Source organism: Loxodonta africana, chromosome 4 (assembly GCF_030014295.1).
Source record: "Loxodonta africana isolate mLoxAfr1 chromosome 4, mLoxAfr1.hap2, whole genome shotgun sequence".
Classification (NCBI taxonomy): domain Eukaryota; kingdom Metazoa; phylum Chordata; class Mammalia; order Proboscidea; family Elephantidae; genus Loxodonta; species Loxodonta africana.
Genome location: NC_087345.1, coordinates 32,055,842 through 32,073,821, shown reverse-complemented (window position 1 = coordinate 32,073,821; position 17,980 = coordinate 32,055,842). Strand labels below are relative to the sequence as shown.

The 17,980-nt window shown below is 38.4% G+C and overlaps 1 protein-coding gene across 14 annotated transcripts in view; it reads right to left on the bottom strand.

Annotated features, from left to right (window-relative positions):
* The window catches only part of ANKS1B (ankyrin repeat and sterile alpha motif domain containing 1B), a 1,402,370-nt gene that overhangs the window by 465,487 nt on the left and 918,903 nt on the right, over nt 1–17,980 (bottom strand). The window lies entirely within an intron of this gene.

The window sequence follows — 17,980 nt, the reverse complement described above, 5'->3', positions numbered from 1 at the left end:
AAGCAGGCTCTTTAGGCCACAAGGGAGGGAGACCCTATTTAGCACTGTCAGTGTCTTGGTCATGGGGTAACAGGAAGCAGAGAAGCCTTAATTTTTAGCATCTACACTTTGGCTCTGAAGACTGCTATTGAAATGGTAAGCTGTGATTACAGCTTTTTAGAGTGCACTATTTTCCCTAATTCAGAACAGTCTTCTGAATTCGTATCAATACAACACTTCCTAACGGGATCTCTGACACCAGGAGTCACCACCGATGCCAGTGTAATTACCATCCCTGGACTCTCAGCCTTGTCAGGCAGTGCAGATAATCACCTATAGCACAAAGCTGACGATGGGCCAATTAAACGGCATGAGTGCTCCTGCGAAGCTCTGTAGGAGTGGCCAACCAAACCAAATCCACTGCTGTCGCGAGTGGATTCCGACTCACAGCGACCCTCTAGGACAAAGTTAACTGCCCCATGGGGTTTCCATGGCTGTAATCTTTACAGGGAGCCCTGTGGCGCAGTGGTTAAGCATATGGCTGCTAAACAAAAGGTCAACAGTTTGAAACCACCAGCCGCTCCTTGGCAAACCCTATGGGGCAGTTCTACTCTGTCCTATAGGGTCTCTATGAGTCGGAATCAATTAGATGGCAATGAGTTTGGTGCTGTTCCACTTGCCTGAAAGGCTGCTTCTATCCATCAGCCCTTGCCAATCTGTGAATTTTTCCAATCCACTAATAGTTAGCTTAAGCCTAACTTCTATGGAGGCTCACCTGAGTAACTTATTTTGAGTGCCTCCATTCTACCCTGAATTATAGTTCCAACTGATTATAGTGATGAATGAATGTGTTTGTAATCATGTTTGTTTCCCCAGTACGTTGTAAGCTTTCTGAGAGGAGGAGCTGGATATATCGTTAATTCTAAAATAGTTAATATATGTAAAACAGTTAGAACACTGCCTGGTGTAGAATAACTGCTATGTAAGCGTTATGTTGTTTTTGTTACCATCACTATTATCATCATCAATTTCTGTATTTAGGGGCCCTAATATAATATCTGGCACATACAAGTGATAGCTAGGCAAATGTTTTCTTATTTGAATTCTTGGAACATTTAAAACCATCTGAGTTTTTGGAGATACAGACACTGATAGGTGTTTTCGGTAGTGGTCATGGTTCCAAGGTGGAAGTGAGGATGATTCTGTGGTTACTGGTAACAGAGCTGTGAATATCTTTGAGGAAGCAGAGGATCTCACAGGTGAGTAAATTTAGTTTTGGAGGGTATTTCAGGTAACAGAAACAATTGAAAAGAAATTTGCTGTTAGCTCTGACACAGGATACTAGGCCCTCAGAAAGATGAGCTTGTTAGAAAAAACACCTAATGTAACTTAAATAACTTCATCTTCTTCAGTGCTATCTGGAAATAGAAGGCCAATCAGTCTCAGACAGATGTTGCTCTGCTCACTCTCCTTTGCTGTCTGTATGTCTGATACGCCTGTGTGTGCTGCCATCTGGGTAAGCCTATCTGGACACAGTGATGTATCATTAAGCTGTATTTCTATATGGTACCTGTATGGTATCTGAACATGATTCCACAAGGTAGGAGACACTTTCATTCATAGAGGCATTACATGATCCTCAAGACTGTTGTGTCTCTTTTGTTCTTCAAACACTACATGCATTTTACAATCTCACCACCTTTGTTCATGATTCCATTCAATCTTATATTATTTACCCCATTCCTCACTATAAATAAAACCCTGCATCACCTTTTAAGGCTCATTCAAGGCCACTTCCTCCAGAGAGTCTTCCCTGATCACCCCAGCTCATAGATATGTCTCCCTTCTCAGGATTCATATAAATGCATAGAATATAATACTCATTTCTTTCATGGTTGCATTCTATGCTGTGAGAACACTTACTCTGTTGTCCTTTATTGCTATTTGAATGTGTTCTGCTATTTAGCTGTGCAGTATGCTAGTCCTAGTTCCCTGAGTAGACTTTAGAATCGTTAAGCAGAGACTGTGTTATGCTTTTCTATAGGCCTTCCCTCAATTAGCACAGTTAGATGAGTGTAGTAGGTAGTCAATAGGTATTTCCTTAAGGAATGAATGGATCAATGTCCCAGGACTCATTCAAAAAGATTTTCCTGGGAACTCCCTCACAAAAGCTCTCTACTTTCTTAGATTGTCAACAGATGCTCAAGGATGCAGAGGTGAAACACATAGATTTGTATTTTAGAATGCTGCAGCATATTTGTTACTACATTTTATAGTCTGGTTGCAAGTTTAAGTTAATTATCCTTGAGGACAAAGCAACTACACTCTTGAGTATTCAAATATTCTTATAAAATTATCACAATTAGATCAGCCATAGCTGAGGGTGCTCTGTATTGCTGACAACAGGTGGGTGTCTTTGAGTATATTTCTTAGGGAAAGCAAGAAATGCAGTCTTTGGAAGTACCACAGTGCTCTGCCAACAGCATGCCTGATGGCTCAGTTTTTTGTGCGCACAGTCAATAAATCAACGTTTGAGGGGAGTAAGAGTGAATTCAGGCGATATAACTTTCCAACATCCTTTAGATTATTTTACATAAAATGACTGAGATAGGCAGGTTATGGATATTTGGATGTACCCAGCATAACGCACCTAAGGTTTTGCTCTGAGTCCATGTATTAGGAGGGCAAGAGTAACACAGCTTTGTGACAGTTTCTCTGTGTGTATCATTGCACTGTCAGTAATTCAAACCGGCTTGCCAGCTTAATGGAACAGGCACTTTGTTAACATCATGGTTCGTTGTTCACTGGAAGCACACAGCTAGCCTTCATTTAATTCTCATCATAACCCTGTGAAGTAGGTGGTACTATCTCCAATTCACACACGGGAAATTGATGCTCGCAGTGGTTAAATAAGTATCCCACGACCTCATATCAAGTAGGTGAAGGAGCCAGGATCTGAAAGAAATTCTGTGCGGTAGAATTAAAACCTTTTTCAAATGCTGATTGAACATACCTCTCTTTTCCATGCTGAACCTAATGCTTACACATCTCAAATGAGCCCTCAACATGGTCCTGTAATCTTACTCCATTTTCCTAGTAAACTCTCTTTCCTACTCTCTGAGATGAGTCTCTAATACCTTATCTATCCTCGATCTTACACACCCTTGTCTCATATTTTACCTAAAAAACAGAAATCATTAAAAGAAACATTATGTCCTGGTAGTGTAGTGATTAAGAGCTCAGCTGCTAATCAAAAGGTCAGCAGTTTGAATCTACCAGCCGTTCCTTGGGAACCCTAGGGGGCAGTTCTACTCTATCCTGTAGGGTCACTATGAGTCGGAATCAACTCAACAGCAGCGGGTTTAAAGGAAACATACCCCTACAGTGTCACCATCCTATATACAAATCATTATGGTACTGGAAAGGAAGAAGTAAAGCTCTCTCTACTCAAAGATGATATGATTCTCTATATAGAAAACTCCCGAGAATCCACAGGAAAGCTACTTAAGTTAGTACACAAATACAGCAAAGTTTGGTAATAAGTACAAGGTCAACATACAGAAATCAGTTGTGTTTCTATATACCAATAATGAACAATCTGAAAAGGAACTTAAGAAAGCAATTCAATTTACAATAATATCTCAACTAATAAAATACCTAGAAATAAATTTAAACAGGCAGGTGAAAGATCTTACATGGAAAACTATAAAACATTGCTAAAAGAAATGAAAGACCTAAATAACTGGAAAGACATCCTGTGTTAATGTATTAGAAGACTTAATATTGTTAAGATGACATTCTTACACAAAGCAATTACAGATTCAACACAATACCTATCAAATCTCAACAGCTGTTTTTCACAGAAATGGAAAAAGGCAGTCTTCAAATTCATGTGGAATTTCAAGGGGTCCTAAACAGCAAAACAATCTTGAAAAAGAATAAAGTAGGAGGACTCATGCTTTCCCATTTGAAAACTTATTGCAAGGCTATAGTGATCAAAAAGCATGGTGTTGGTATAAGGACAGACTTTTAGACCAAAGGAATAAAATTGAGAATCCAGAAATAATCACACATATCCATGGCTAATTGATTTTTTACAAGGATATCAAATCCATTCAATGGGGGAAAGAATAGTCTCTTTAACAAATGGTGCCAGGGCTACTGGATTTCCACATGCAAAATAATTAAGTTGGACCCATATCTCACATCATAATATGAAAATTAATTCAGCATGGATCAATGACCTAAATATAAGACCTAAAGCCATAAAACTCTTAAAAGAAATCATAGAAGTAACCTTCAGGACCTTGTTTTTGGCAATAGATTCTTAGACATACACCAAAAGTTATAAGCAATAAAAAAGAAATTAGATAAGTTGGACTTCATTAAAATGAAAAACTTTTGTTCATTAAAGGGCATAAGAAAGTGAAAAGACAACCTACAAATGGGAGAAAATATTTGGAAATCATATACTTGATAAGAGTTTAATAATACCCAGAATATATAAAGAACTCCTACAATTCAACAACAAAAAGACAAACAACCCAATCAAAAAATGGGCAAAATATTTCTCTAAAGAAAATCGCAAATGGCCAAAAAGCACATGAAAAGATGCTCAAGATCATTATAGAAATGCAAATCAGAACCAAAACGACATACTACTTCCTACCTGCTAGGGTAGCTATTGTCCAAACAAAAAACAAAAAAAGAAAGGAAAATAACATGCATTTTACTAAAATAAAAACTTAAAAACTCATTATGGTACTTATCAAAGACCAATCTCTCTCCTTATCTCTGGATCCCAAACCCTTTCTTTTTTTTGGGGGGGGGGTTGTTTTTACAATTTTTATTGTGTTTTAAGTGAAAGTTTACAAATCAAGTCAGTCTCTCACACAAAAACCCATATACACCTTGCTACTCCCAATTACTCTCCCCCTAATGAGACAGCCCGCTCTCCCAAACCCTCTCATTTTTACTCATTCTGTCAACCCTTTTTCTTTTTCAATATGGAAATCTCTTTTTACCTAATCAGTCTCTTCAGTAGCCAAACATGACTTCAGTCTTTTTCACTTAAAAAACTCTCCTGTGACCTCCAAATCAGCTTTCAAATACTACCTTATATTTCTGTTTCCATTCTCATCAATAACTTTGGTCAACAGATGTCTGCTTCTTCAACCCAATGGAATATGGCTTCTGTACCTCTTTAATTCTGTGAATATGTTCTTGTCAATGTCCCTGGTGGCCTCTATGCTGTTAAATCCTGTGGCTCTCTCTCTAGTCTCATCTCACTTGATCTCTCATTGTCATTCTACCCAATTGATGGCTTTCCCTGGAACATTTGGGGCGAGATCATTTTACTTTTAGCAACTTTGAATTTGAGGGATCAGGGCAGTATAGGAGACATATTCTTTGTTGGTTATGAACGAGGTCACCTAAGGCCAATGTGTGGAGTATGAAGGGAAGAGGGCCAATGGCTAAACCCTAGGGGACAGGCAAAGGAAGGAGCATTTACAAAGGAGACAGAGAAGGAGTAGCCAGTGGGGCAGGAGATGCTGATGCTATGGAAGCCAAGGAGGAAAGGAGTGTTTGACAGAATCAAAGATCAAGTAAATAAAGACTGGAAAGAGTGTGCTGAATTTGGAATTTAGGGGTTCATTGGTGACTGTTTACAAATAATTTCAGGATGATCACAGAGGCTGATTATATCGAGGCCTGGTTATATCGAGTTGAACAGCAAGTTGGCAAGTGTAGACATTTCTTTGGAGAAGCTTGACTGTGAAGTGAAAAAGGAGTAAGAGAGCGGACATAGGATCCAGGGAGGGTTTTGAAAAAAAAAAATCATGTCTGAGCTTGTTGAGAGGCTGCAGGGGAGGCTCACCTAATGTCACACTATTTGTCAAAAACTAAAAATATAATTTATTTCTTCTGTCCCACAGATTAATTGAGGTAATAGATGTATAAGAGTTTAAAAAACTATAAAGTGCAATAAGAATGTAAGATGGTATTATTATTTCTACTACATTAGAATGACTGGCCAAGAAGTAAGATGGCTGCATCTTCAAGTATACCTTGTTGCTGTTGTTGGGTGCTGTCAAGTCCATTTCAACTCACAGACACCCATGTGATCGAGTAGATCTGCTCCATAAGGTTTTCTAGGCTGTAATCTTTATGGGAGTAGATTGCCAGGCCTTTCGTCTGCAGAGTTGCTGGGTGGGTTCCAACTGCCAACCTTTCGGTTATAAGCCGAGCGCCTAACTGTTGCACCGCCATAGTATTCCCTTTTCCCTCCAAAAGAATCTCATTGTTATTCAGTCAACAGTTCTTAGACTCTTGAATTGTTGTGAGTGATCATCTGCTTGTTTCCCTTGGAAACAGTGAGGGGTTTAGGGAGAAGATGCTTGCCATCCTGTACGCTCCAGGTTGCTTGTTCTGGGCTAAGACAAGTGACGGGGTTATATGGGCCTGATGGATGCTAAACGATTGGTTCCCTCTTTACAAGGTTTTTCCTTTCTGATAAAAGAATGTATAAGGTTACTCCTGTCAAATAAACTTGAGATACTTTAGTTTCTAGTCCTCTTATTCCATGATCACCTTCAAACCTCTGTAAGGACAAACCTAATTCTTCTTGCCAGCCAGCTAAACAGACATTTGCTCATAAACCCAAGACGTCGCACAATGCTTTGGATAGGAATCCTAATTGTTTTTGCTCAGACTGAGAGAAGGTAAAAGTTTAGCAATCTGAAATTTAATTCTGTGGACTCGAGGGGCAGAAATCAATGGCCTGATATTCAGAGGCCTGTATTAATTATTCATTTGATTTTTCTCCTCCTAACATGCCTCTATAATTTATAAGTAGAGTCATAAGGGCTCTTGTTTCTCAATAGTATTTTAGATCATAATCTCTTAGAACAATGAGTAGTTCCCAGTGTCTATGATGTGCATGTTACACACAGATGAGCTTAGGTGGTTTGGGATAAACTCAGGGAGGTGAAGGCAATGACCTATAAGGTTTTGTCTTTATATCTCTCTAGCCTAAATTTGCTTGCAGATCGAACTTTCTAATCATTCATAACAATAACTTATTAGACCTTAGGAAGGGTTATACCGAGGGGCAAATCATGTCCTCCACAAACGCTGCTACTGTTTGGTGAGATGACTCCCACTCAGAGGGTCTCACGGTCTGAGGACAACCTTGACTTGGAGGTTCATTTATGTTTTTATAACCCTGTGGTGTGTATGGTTATAGCCTGGACTGCTCGATCTCTGCATCAGGCATTGTTTTTTCTTTCCCTCTCTTCTGTATCACTGTCACTCCCACCCGAAAACAAGGAATGCTTATGATATTCTTGATTGCCCAGAAGCCATACATTCTCAGCTCACCCAGACAAGTTGCTCCACCAACTCTTATTAAAAAAATGTTCCACTTTGAACTCAGATAGGCCTGGGTTTGAATTTTAAGTGCTTTGGGCCAGATATTAATGTCCTTATGACTAAGTTTTGTTATTTGTAAGACTGGAATAATATTGCATACCTTGTAACATTTGTGGGAGACTAAAGATAATGTAAAAAAAATTATATAACAAGTTCTTGATAAACAGTAGTTCTATTATTAAATCAGTTATAATTTTTTTCTTCCTTCCTATAAAACATTACTTGCCTAATTATCTATCCCCTTAGGACTTTTCTATCAGAAAGTTATTAATTATAAAAATGTCAGTTAAATAAATGTTTCTTGGAAATGTGATCTATTTAGGTGCAAGTAGAGGTTATAAAGTAAAATGGGAAGAGCATAGGGCTAGAGAGGTAGGAAGTTCTTGGTTCTGGTTTTGATGGTTTTTGTATTAACTAGCAGTGTGACCTTGTGTACGACTGCCCATGCATGCAAAAAGTATGTTATCAGGAAGATAGCATTTATGATTGATGAAAGAACGACATTAGTTTCTTTAGGCATTTTACATCTTACGCACACCTCAAGTAGATTTAGTTTAGTTCCATTAAGTATTTGTTGAATGACAATTATTGCCTGTGCCTGGCAATGTGAGGAATAATAAATAAGGGATATATATACCTACTATGTGCTAGTCACTGGGAAAATAACTCTGAACAAGACGTTGTTCTTTCCCTCAGGGGAAAAAGTAAGGTAAAGAAGCAGATAATCCAGCCCTGTATTTGTTTGCTCCATAGAATTGTGAACAGGGTGCCATGGGAGCTGGGTTTTGAAGTAAGAGTTACCCAGGCCAAGAATGAGTATGGGAAAAGAATGTTCTGGGCAGAGAACAGCGCGTACAAAGGCATGGATTTGTGAGCAAGTGTGGCACGGTTGTGGGACTATAAGTAATTCAACATGGCCAGAGCTTGCTGTTCTTGTTGTTGTGTGCCATTGATTCAATTCCAACTCATAGCGACTCTACAGGACAGAGTAGAACTGTTCCACAGAGTTTCCTAGACTGTAGTCTTTATGGGCACAGATCACTAGGTCTTTTCTCCTGCAGAGCTGCTGGTGGGTTTGAACCTCCAACAATTTGGATACAGCTGAATGTTTAACCATTATGCTGCCAGGGTTCCTTGGCCAGAGCTTAGAAGGCACAAAAAGATAACACTGGAGAGGTGGGCAGGGTCCACGTCAGTAAAGGAAAGCTTCATGGAGGAGGTCCAGGAACCAGGGCTTTGAAGAGTTGGTCCTTCTTGAATAGACAGTCAGGAGGGGGCAGGATATTTTAGGTAGGTCAGAAATCATGGACAAAAGTGAAGATGCTTATTTATTCCACAGTGAGGGTTCTGACCTTCTTAAAGTTGAGGTCCTTTTGAGAAGCTGTGGGAAATGAAGTGGGAAGATAAGAAGTAGGATTATGAAGTCCCTCAAAGGATAGAAAGTACAGCAAACTGGGAGTTTTTGATGGCAGGGCCAGTGTCCTGTTCAGTGCCTGGACTATAACAGGGCTGGATAACATCTGTTGAATAAATGAAGGGAGGGATAAAATAGTGTGGTCTTAGTGAATTTAGCAGGGACTTTTAGGTTGGAGGAGTTTGGTTCTGAATTCCAGTCTCTGCTTTTGCTTAACCTTGCTGAGCCTCATTCTCTTCATTGGTAAATATGTGAATATTAATAGCAAATGACAGAAATATGGTGGGAATTAAGGAATCATTTATATACAAGTGTATAGAACTTAAAAGTCTGACCAAAAAGTTACTATATGCCAGGCACTGTGCTGGGCTTTGGGAATAAAAACATAAATGAAGCCCAATCTCTGCCTTCAAGGAACTCACTTTCTAGCGTGGGAGGCAAACATCTGAACAGATAGTATAATACAAAGCAATATAATAAGGTCTACCACAGGGCTAAGAACAGGATGCTCTGGGTACATAGAAAAGGGGCAGTTGTGTCATTTAGATGACTATATAGTATTAGGGGATACTTCCTGGAGGAAGTGATGCCTAAGCAAAGCTATGACAGTGATATACAATTAGGTTAAAAAAGAGAGAGAGAGAGAGAAAGGAATTCCAAACAAAGGGAACAGCAGGCTTCCTCTGCAGCTGTGTTTTTCTAGTTCTTATGCACATGCTGTTTCCCTGTGGAAAATATACTTCGGTATGCTTGGTTGAAGCAAGAACATCCTCCTTAGCTCTTGTCAGACCCCTGAAGGCTGGATCTTGCTTAACTGTTGGCTGAGGTTCTCTTTAAACCAAACAAGCCTTGTGGAACCTTGATGGAGCCACCTGCCTGATTCCCTCTCTTCCTTCTTTCTTCTCTTCCTTTCCATCATCCTTATTTGCTTTCTTCCTTCCTGCCTTTATCAAATATTGGCTGTCTACTTGTGTAAACCATGTGTTGTACCTGGAGATTCAGAGGATTAAGGAATATTTCCAACTCTCAGGGAGTTCAAATCTGAGTGCAGGGGCAGCAAACTATGGCCCATGGGCCAAATCTGCCTGTTTTTGTAAATAAAGTTGTATTGGAACACAATCATGCCCGTTCAGTTATGCATTGCCTGTGGCTGCTTTCATGCTACAACAGCAGAGTTGAGTAGTTACAACAGAGACCACATGGCCCGCGAAGTCTAAAATACTCACTATCTGGCCTTTTATAGAAAAAGTTTGCTAACCCTTGCCCAGGTGTGTATGTGTACAGAGGTGGAGGATAGAAAAACAAGTCAATAGATACTATAACACAGAGCTAAGTGCAAAGAAAGGGAACTACAGAGAATGAGTTCCTAACTTAGGAGGGCCAGGAAAGGTTTCTTAAAAAAATCACAACTAAGCTAAGAGCTAAAGGATAAGAAGGTGCATCCCAGTTAAGAGGGCAAGGAAGACCATTCTAGGCAGAGAGAACACCATGTACAAAGGCTGGACAATGAAAGAGAAATATGTGGTTCTCTAAGAACTGCAGAGAGAAAATGGTAAACGATGAGGCTGGAAAATAAGTTGGGTCCAGGTCATATAGGACCTTGAAAGTCATATTAAGGGCTCTGGCAATATTTTATAATCTCCCATAGGTTGTTATGAGTCAGAATTGACTTGATGGCAATGGGTTTGGCTACTGGTTTATAGGTAATTGAGAGCTTTTGAAGGATTAAGCAGAGGTGTGTAAGTGTTAAAGCAAATGTGTGTTTTAGAAAGATCACTCTGGCTATACTAATAGTTAAGATTTGTTGGGAATTTATTCTGGGCCACGTCTGTGCTAAAGGGTTTGCATGCACACATGCATATAGAAATATTTCTTGATTGACTGGACACCAGTGGAAGCCAGGTAGAAAAAGGTGAAGAGTAGTGGCAAATCTGGAGCTATGAGAACCAATGATCTCTCTGTGGGCTAGAAGAGTAGAGGATCACCCACAATTAGAGGAGGAATAGGAGTGATTGGAGAGGACAGTGTCATGTCATAGAACCAAGTGGGGAATAAATATCAATAGGGAGTAGATAGCTAAAATCAGATATTGTAAAGAGGGAAAAGATAAATGAAGTGAGGGGGGAAAATGGGAAAGGGATTTGGTGAGAAGTAGGTCATTGCTGACTCAAAACACAACAGTTTTAGCAGAAGAGTTGGGAAGCAAGCTGGATTATAGGGGTTAAGAAGATAACTAAAAGTGAGAAAATGCAGGCCATTGTCACTGAACACTTGTTTGAGAGATTTTCTCTTAAAGAAGGAAAATTTGATTGTGGCTGGATTTCACAAAATTAGACTGTAATTCAGCAGTTTTGCTAAATTTCATGAGGTAAATTCCTCATCCCAAATATCTGGCCGTTTGAAGTGATACTTGAGATCAAATTATGCAAATACGCTGCATGACTAAATTAAAGGCCATTTCATGCGAGCATTATTTAGTAATGGGAGTTATATTACTGTATTATTAGAAAATGGAGCAGCATATTTTAATGCTTAAAAATTTAATCAGAAAAACTTCCAGGCAGAAGAAAAGGCTCTTTTTGCTTTAGTATCACAGATTAGAAGTGTGGCTAATGTTTTCTCTGAAAGCCATTCTTCCGAGATGTCCATCCCTCCACATGCCCTCATTTCCGACAAGGAACCTTTCTGCTGCACATGCAATCAGTATCCTCCCAAGGCTAATGGGATATACAAGAACGATGAATAGTTTTGCCATCACCAATATTGTACCCTGCATCTTTAAAGAGCTCTAATAAAAAATAAAAAAAGAAATTTTTTTTTTTAAATATTAAATAACAACTCAAAAGAACATTTCTTCTGGATTCCTCATTAGACTGATTTTATAGATGAGTAAATTTTTTTAAACCGAATCATGGAGAAGCACGACAGTGGAAATGAGAAGCCTTACTTCAGCTCTCTCTCACACCACTGTGAGGCGTTGCCTATTATATTTGTAATTAAGCTGCTGTCCAGATAAAGAACGACTCCCTCCTGGTGTTGACTTTTAGATATCAACAGATTTTAAATGCCAGTAGTTGAAAAAACTATCCTTTTTTTTTTTTTTTTTGCAAAAGTGGGCTTGCAACTACTGGCCTTAAATGAGTTTAGAAAATTATAGCTGCATGTTGAATATAAGGCCACCCACTCAGCTCAGAGATTGGTCTGTTTCAGAAACAGGAAGTCATTGGGAGTATGACAGGTAATTTTCTCCTGTACCTTGAAACCTCAATAACTTTTTAAAATTTTCCTAAATAATATTTGAACAAGAAATCATCATGGGGGTTATTAGTCTTCTTTACCCTTTACGGATAGTTTATTTTTCTACTTCACAAGTTTAGCTTTTTTCTTGGATCATTGTGGTTAAGAGCTCGGCTGCTTACCAAAAATGTCAGCAGTTTGAATCTACCAGCCATTCCTTGGAAACCCTGTGGGGCAGTTCTATTCTGTCCTATAGGGTTGCTGAGTGGGAATCGACTCAATGGCAATGGGTAAGATACTTAAATGGTCATTTTATCAGGCTAACTGCAAATGGTACTGTTATTACTGAAAAGTTACGTAAAAGTCTGAAAAAGAGGCAAGTCCTTTAGCTTGTAAAATGTACCATGCAAATTGAAAAAAAAAAAAAAAAAGACGTTTAATTAAGTACTTATTGATTCAGTCTTGCTCAAATCTTTTGTTCAAATGGATGACTTCCAAGAACTCTGTGGCTCCATTTCAGTGTCTAATAAGCTCTACTCACTTTGACCTTCAACAAATCCTTTATGAATGATATCTACCCAAGTGTACAAAAATGCCAATTCATGTAGGTAGGGTTCCTGTATTACGTGCATTTATTACTCTGTAAAGTCTGCACCTTGAGCATTTTAATAACAGTCAAGAATCCCACATCAACCTAGATGACAACTGGTAGAAACAGTAAACCAAACCAAATCCACAGGCGTCAAGCCCATCCTGACTCAGAGCGACCCTATAGAGAGTGTAACCGCCCCATATTGTTTCTAAGGCTGTAAATCTTTATGGAAGTAGACTGTCACCTCTTTCTTCCTGGTAGTTTCGAACCACCAACCTTTCAGTTAGCAGCTGAGTGCTTTAACCACTGCACCATCAGGGATTTTCTAGAAACACCAAAACCCAAACCAAATCTGTTACCATTGAGTTGATTACAACTCACAGCAACTCTATAAGACAGAGTAGAACTGTCCCACTGGATTTCCAAGGAACGGCTGGTAATTTGAGCTGCAGACCTTTTGGTTAGCAGCCAAATGCTTAACCACTGCACCACAAGGACTCTCTCTAGAAACACAGTAGATGCTAAAAAATGAGTTGGCAAAACTTCATTCTTCCCCCCCTTTTGATTGCAGTTTACAATATAACTGCCAACTAGTTATGAGAGTGAAGCTATGAGTCAGTCCTCCTCCAAATAATATAAACTTCTTAATACAAGTTTTGGACTGTAAATCTACCATAACACTCCCAGGGTTTTGATGTTATCAGCATTTTTATTGTCCTTCACTCCACTCTATGATAGATTTTACCTCTTCCATTGCCTACTCTAATTTGTTGCTGGAAAAACAATTGCTAGTGAGTTCATATGCTGAAGGATGATGATTATATGGAAAAACAAGATGCAAGATAAGATCCCTGTGATATTGTGTGTGTGTATGTGTGTGTATGCAAATAATATGATAAAGCTAAGAAAAATACTCTACCTGCTTGACAGCTAGGAGTGTGTCTTGTTCACTGTAATATACCTAGTACTAAACACTGTCCCTGACACATAGAAAAGGCTTAAGGAGGGTTTGTTGAATGAACGAGTGAAGGAAATGCATCCCATTCCCATGGCAAAACAAGGCTTCTAAGTTTAAAAGTAAGAAAATGAGACTGGAGGTATGTATACTATAGTCTTCAGAAATCATAGGGTGATTTTTATGTACACAGCATTGTGCTAGGAGTTGTGAGAACAGCAAGAAAATTGATTACACAGAACTTGGGCTTGAAGAGCTTGCAATCTAGTTGGGGAGACAAGATACATCCAAGTGAAAACTTAACTTCTAATTCTCGGGAGTGAGTAATGACACACCAAATGTAATTTTTCTTTCAAAATGTACCTACTATATGAGTTCAGAGAAAAGAGAGGCCGCTATGAACTGCAGCCATCAAGGAAAGCTATGTAAACAAGGCAGGAACTGAGTTAGACCTTTGGGATAAAAGACAGTAGGGACAGGAAGGAAAGAGCTGCCCAGAAGGAGAGGGGAGAGAGGACAAATGAGGAAAGTCTTTGAGACAATAATAAATAGATTGAAACTGAAAATATAGGAAACAGTCATCAGACTGGAAAATGAAAGATGATGGTAGAAACAAATACAACAAGGAAATAGATAATCATGCACTTTGCATGGTAATCAACTACTTGGTTAAAAAAAAAACCAAAACTGTAATGCCGAAACGTGCATACATTCTATCCGTTCCAAACTGGGGAAAATAGATAGGATGCCAGAGGACCCAGAAAGTATTCACGGAGACTAGTGAGCAGCAGGTAGACAGGCCGAACCAGGAGGGAGGTGTTGCCATATGACTTCAGAGGGGATGAACAGGTAGGGCCAGACCTGGAAAAGTCTTCAAAGGATTCTATTTTGAAGGGCCTTTTGATTTTGAACCACTGAATTGAACATAGGTGGAACTTTCCCAAAGTATAATGTGACCTGACGCACTTTGGTAGCTATTCTTTGATTGGACCAATTTCTATTTATTTTATGGTTTTAAGGGAACAGAAGGGTCCAAGCTGTTTGCACAACCATTCTCCAAATCAGAACCAAATACATAAAGAAAAAGTTTTGAATTCTGATTTGAAGAAACTGAAAAATAATTCATGCACCTATAAAATCAAGGATAAGCACTAACAGCCTGAAGGAGAAGCAACAAACCACAGATATTTAAAAATCAAAAAACTCATTGCCGTTGAGTCAATTCTGACTCATAGTGACCCTACAGGACAGAGTAGAACTGCCCCATATGGTTTCCAAGGAGCAGCTGGTGGATTCAAACTGCCAGCCTTTTGGTTAGCAGCCATACCTCTTGACCACTATGCCACCAGGGTTTCCAGATAGTTAAAAGGAGGTCCTTTTTGTCCTAACCATATCTAGGAAATGATCTAAGTCATCTTTATGGAGGTTAATCATAGCTGTGTGAAAAAAAATCATCTATATATTTTTCTGCATATGCGTCAGAGAACACAGAACAGATTTAGAGGGGAAAAAAAAGCTCTAATGCTTTCAGTAAGCACTTTGAAAGCTACTTACATGGCCCCTCTACATTCACATTAATTAATGGGAAATTGATTAAATGAAAAAAAAAATTAACTCTTGAGAATGTTTCCTAAATAAAATGTATCTGTGCCTATGTGTGATATGGTGTTTCAACCAACATTAATTATAACCTCTTGATGTCTCCTGTCCTGTTTTAAAACGCGAATAAACCTGCACTACATCAGAGTTAATAGGAGTGTGGTGGTTGTTGCTTAGGCAACAGGGTGAATAAATGCAGGTCAGAATGTGCTTAAAGAAAAACAAAAGCTAGATTATGATACCATGTGGAGATTAAGCAGGTCTAACAGATCTTTTCACCACAAGAAGGATATCTGTTTCTTAAAGTGAGTCAGTCATATTAGTGAGCTTTAACTAAGTTCATAATTAAATGAATTAGATTAGGGAGATCAATGAATATTTTTTGTAAAGGTAGAAATGGATTTTTCATGATACTAGTAGCAAATAAATGGTTGCAGGGCAACATGAAAGCAAAAACCAATGATACTGTTTTATGATTTCCTTCCTTTTCATAATTAACTCTTCTAAATGATAATTCAAAGTTCTTTTTTTGTTTTTTTAATGAATTCTGTCTCATGAAGAAAGTATTTGATTGATCTACCTTAATTAACAATGCTTTCTTATTCTCTGGAAAATTATTTATAATAGTTGGAATTTAACAAATAAAAAGAATATGGAGAACATCAGACCTTGGTTTTGTCACCAATGTCCAGGACTTTTGTCTCCCGGATACAATTTGTAGTGTTTATACATAATTCATTCATGAACTTTTTTTATGATCTCTATCCAAATGCTTACTTGAAACCTATTTGATTAACCTTTCAGTTCAAGGCTTTCAAAAAGGGATTTACATTTGCTCATAAGTGGTTAACATTCAGAAGAAAATGATGCTGAATTTATATCTTTCAGGCTTGTCATATTATCCAGGGAGTCCAAAGAAGTAACTTCTTCTGGGACCAGAATAAATGTGGGCAAAGGTTTGGGGGTGGAAATGGGAAAACCCTATCTTAAGTAGAGATGAGGAAAAAGAATAAAGTCTTATCAAAATGTGCAGTAAATATAAATATTGGTGAAAACAGTTTCATTATGTTTAATAAACCAAAAATCAAACCCATTGCCATCAAGTCAATTCCAACTCATGGGGACCCCATAGGACAGAGTAGAACTGCCCCATAGGGTTTCCAAGGCTGTAATCTTTACAGAAGCAGACTGCCACATCTTTCTCCCATGGAGTGGCTGGTGAGTTCAAACCACTGACCTATCCGTTAGGTCATGTGCTTAACCACTGCACCACCAGGGCTCTTTTATGTTTGAAGTTCCCCTAAATCTTACTGTCATCCGTTAGGTATCCTAAAGAAAAACTACGTCCTAAATCTGCTCAGTGTCCTAAGACTCTCACAGCAATTGAAGAACATTTACTTTTTTCCTGTTTCCATACTTAACAATACCTTGTCTATCTAAACAGTGACAGTACTCAATAAACACAAGAAAAATAACAGTAGCTGCATATCTCATTATAAAAGGACAGATTTATAAAGGGCTCTATACACACAATTACTTAGCGCTCATATGTCTTACTACATTTATGTAGGGTTTTTTTTTTTTTTTTTTTTAACCTCTCTGGTATACACATTTTTTGGAGAACAGGTAGAAATTTAACAATTTTAATATTCTTCCAATCTACAATACTCAAGACAAGCTTGAAGAAGAATCATCTTGGAAATAAAAAGACCAGAGTAACTCTTAGTACTTTGTTATCAATTCTGGTATTAATAAGCTGCAGGTGTCAGACCTAGCATTTTGTTTAGAAACAACTATTAATTGTTTCCACAAGCCATTTCTGTTCTACATGACTATATTCTGTAAAAAAAAAAGGTCTCTCTAAATTTAGGGATCAGTTATATGTGTGATGGGACCTTAAGAGCAAGCGAAGTTAATAAGGGCTGTGACGTAGCTTAACGAGGGAAACTGATGAGCATGGGGGAGGTACGTAAATGATTAGAAAGCTGTATAATCGGTTGGCACATCTCCCCATGCTCCTTCCTCACCTATATTCATCACAGTGGAAGTTGCAAGCACCAGTTTTAGATCGCATGTAAACCAGAATTCCGAAGTGCACAAACGTACTTAATCCATCCACCTCTTTTTCTAAACACTGACAGCTAATAGACGGAAGTGTTTGTTTCCAACCTCAAGTGATAAACAATACCTCATTGCTCTTCGATTAGCATGTGTAAGTAAGTTTATGCTCTCCATAACTGACCATCTGAAGCAGTTTGCTAATGAACTGAAGCCCGGCCAACACAATTTAAACTGCTTATTGAACAAGTATCAGGAAAAAAAAATGATCACACTGTAAACATCACCAATTGTCTAATTAATCACGAAATACTGATACTCGAATGAAATAATACGTTTTAAGAATCCAGAATTAGCTGAAGAGTGATACAAACCTACTGGGGTATTCCAAAATTACAGATTTATAAAAATCACACAAAGAATGACAGGGAGAATATAAATGCTAATCTTCTTTCCCTGCCTATAAATAGTACTCTCACCAGTTCATTCATATGATATGTATGTATAAGGATGCACACAGATCAGATCTCATTTTCAGCAAGTGTCTATATGTACACAGTAAGTTCAGTCCTAAGGGCATCCGATTTTCTGATGCAGTTACATATATTTATATATAGAAATGACCAGTTTTGGTGCAAATCAGGCTGCCTCTGAGCCCTGTAAGACACATAAGAAGCAAAGACAGACAAAAGGCAGCTCCGTGGACACAGAGAGC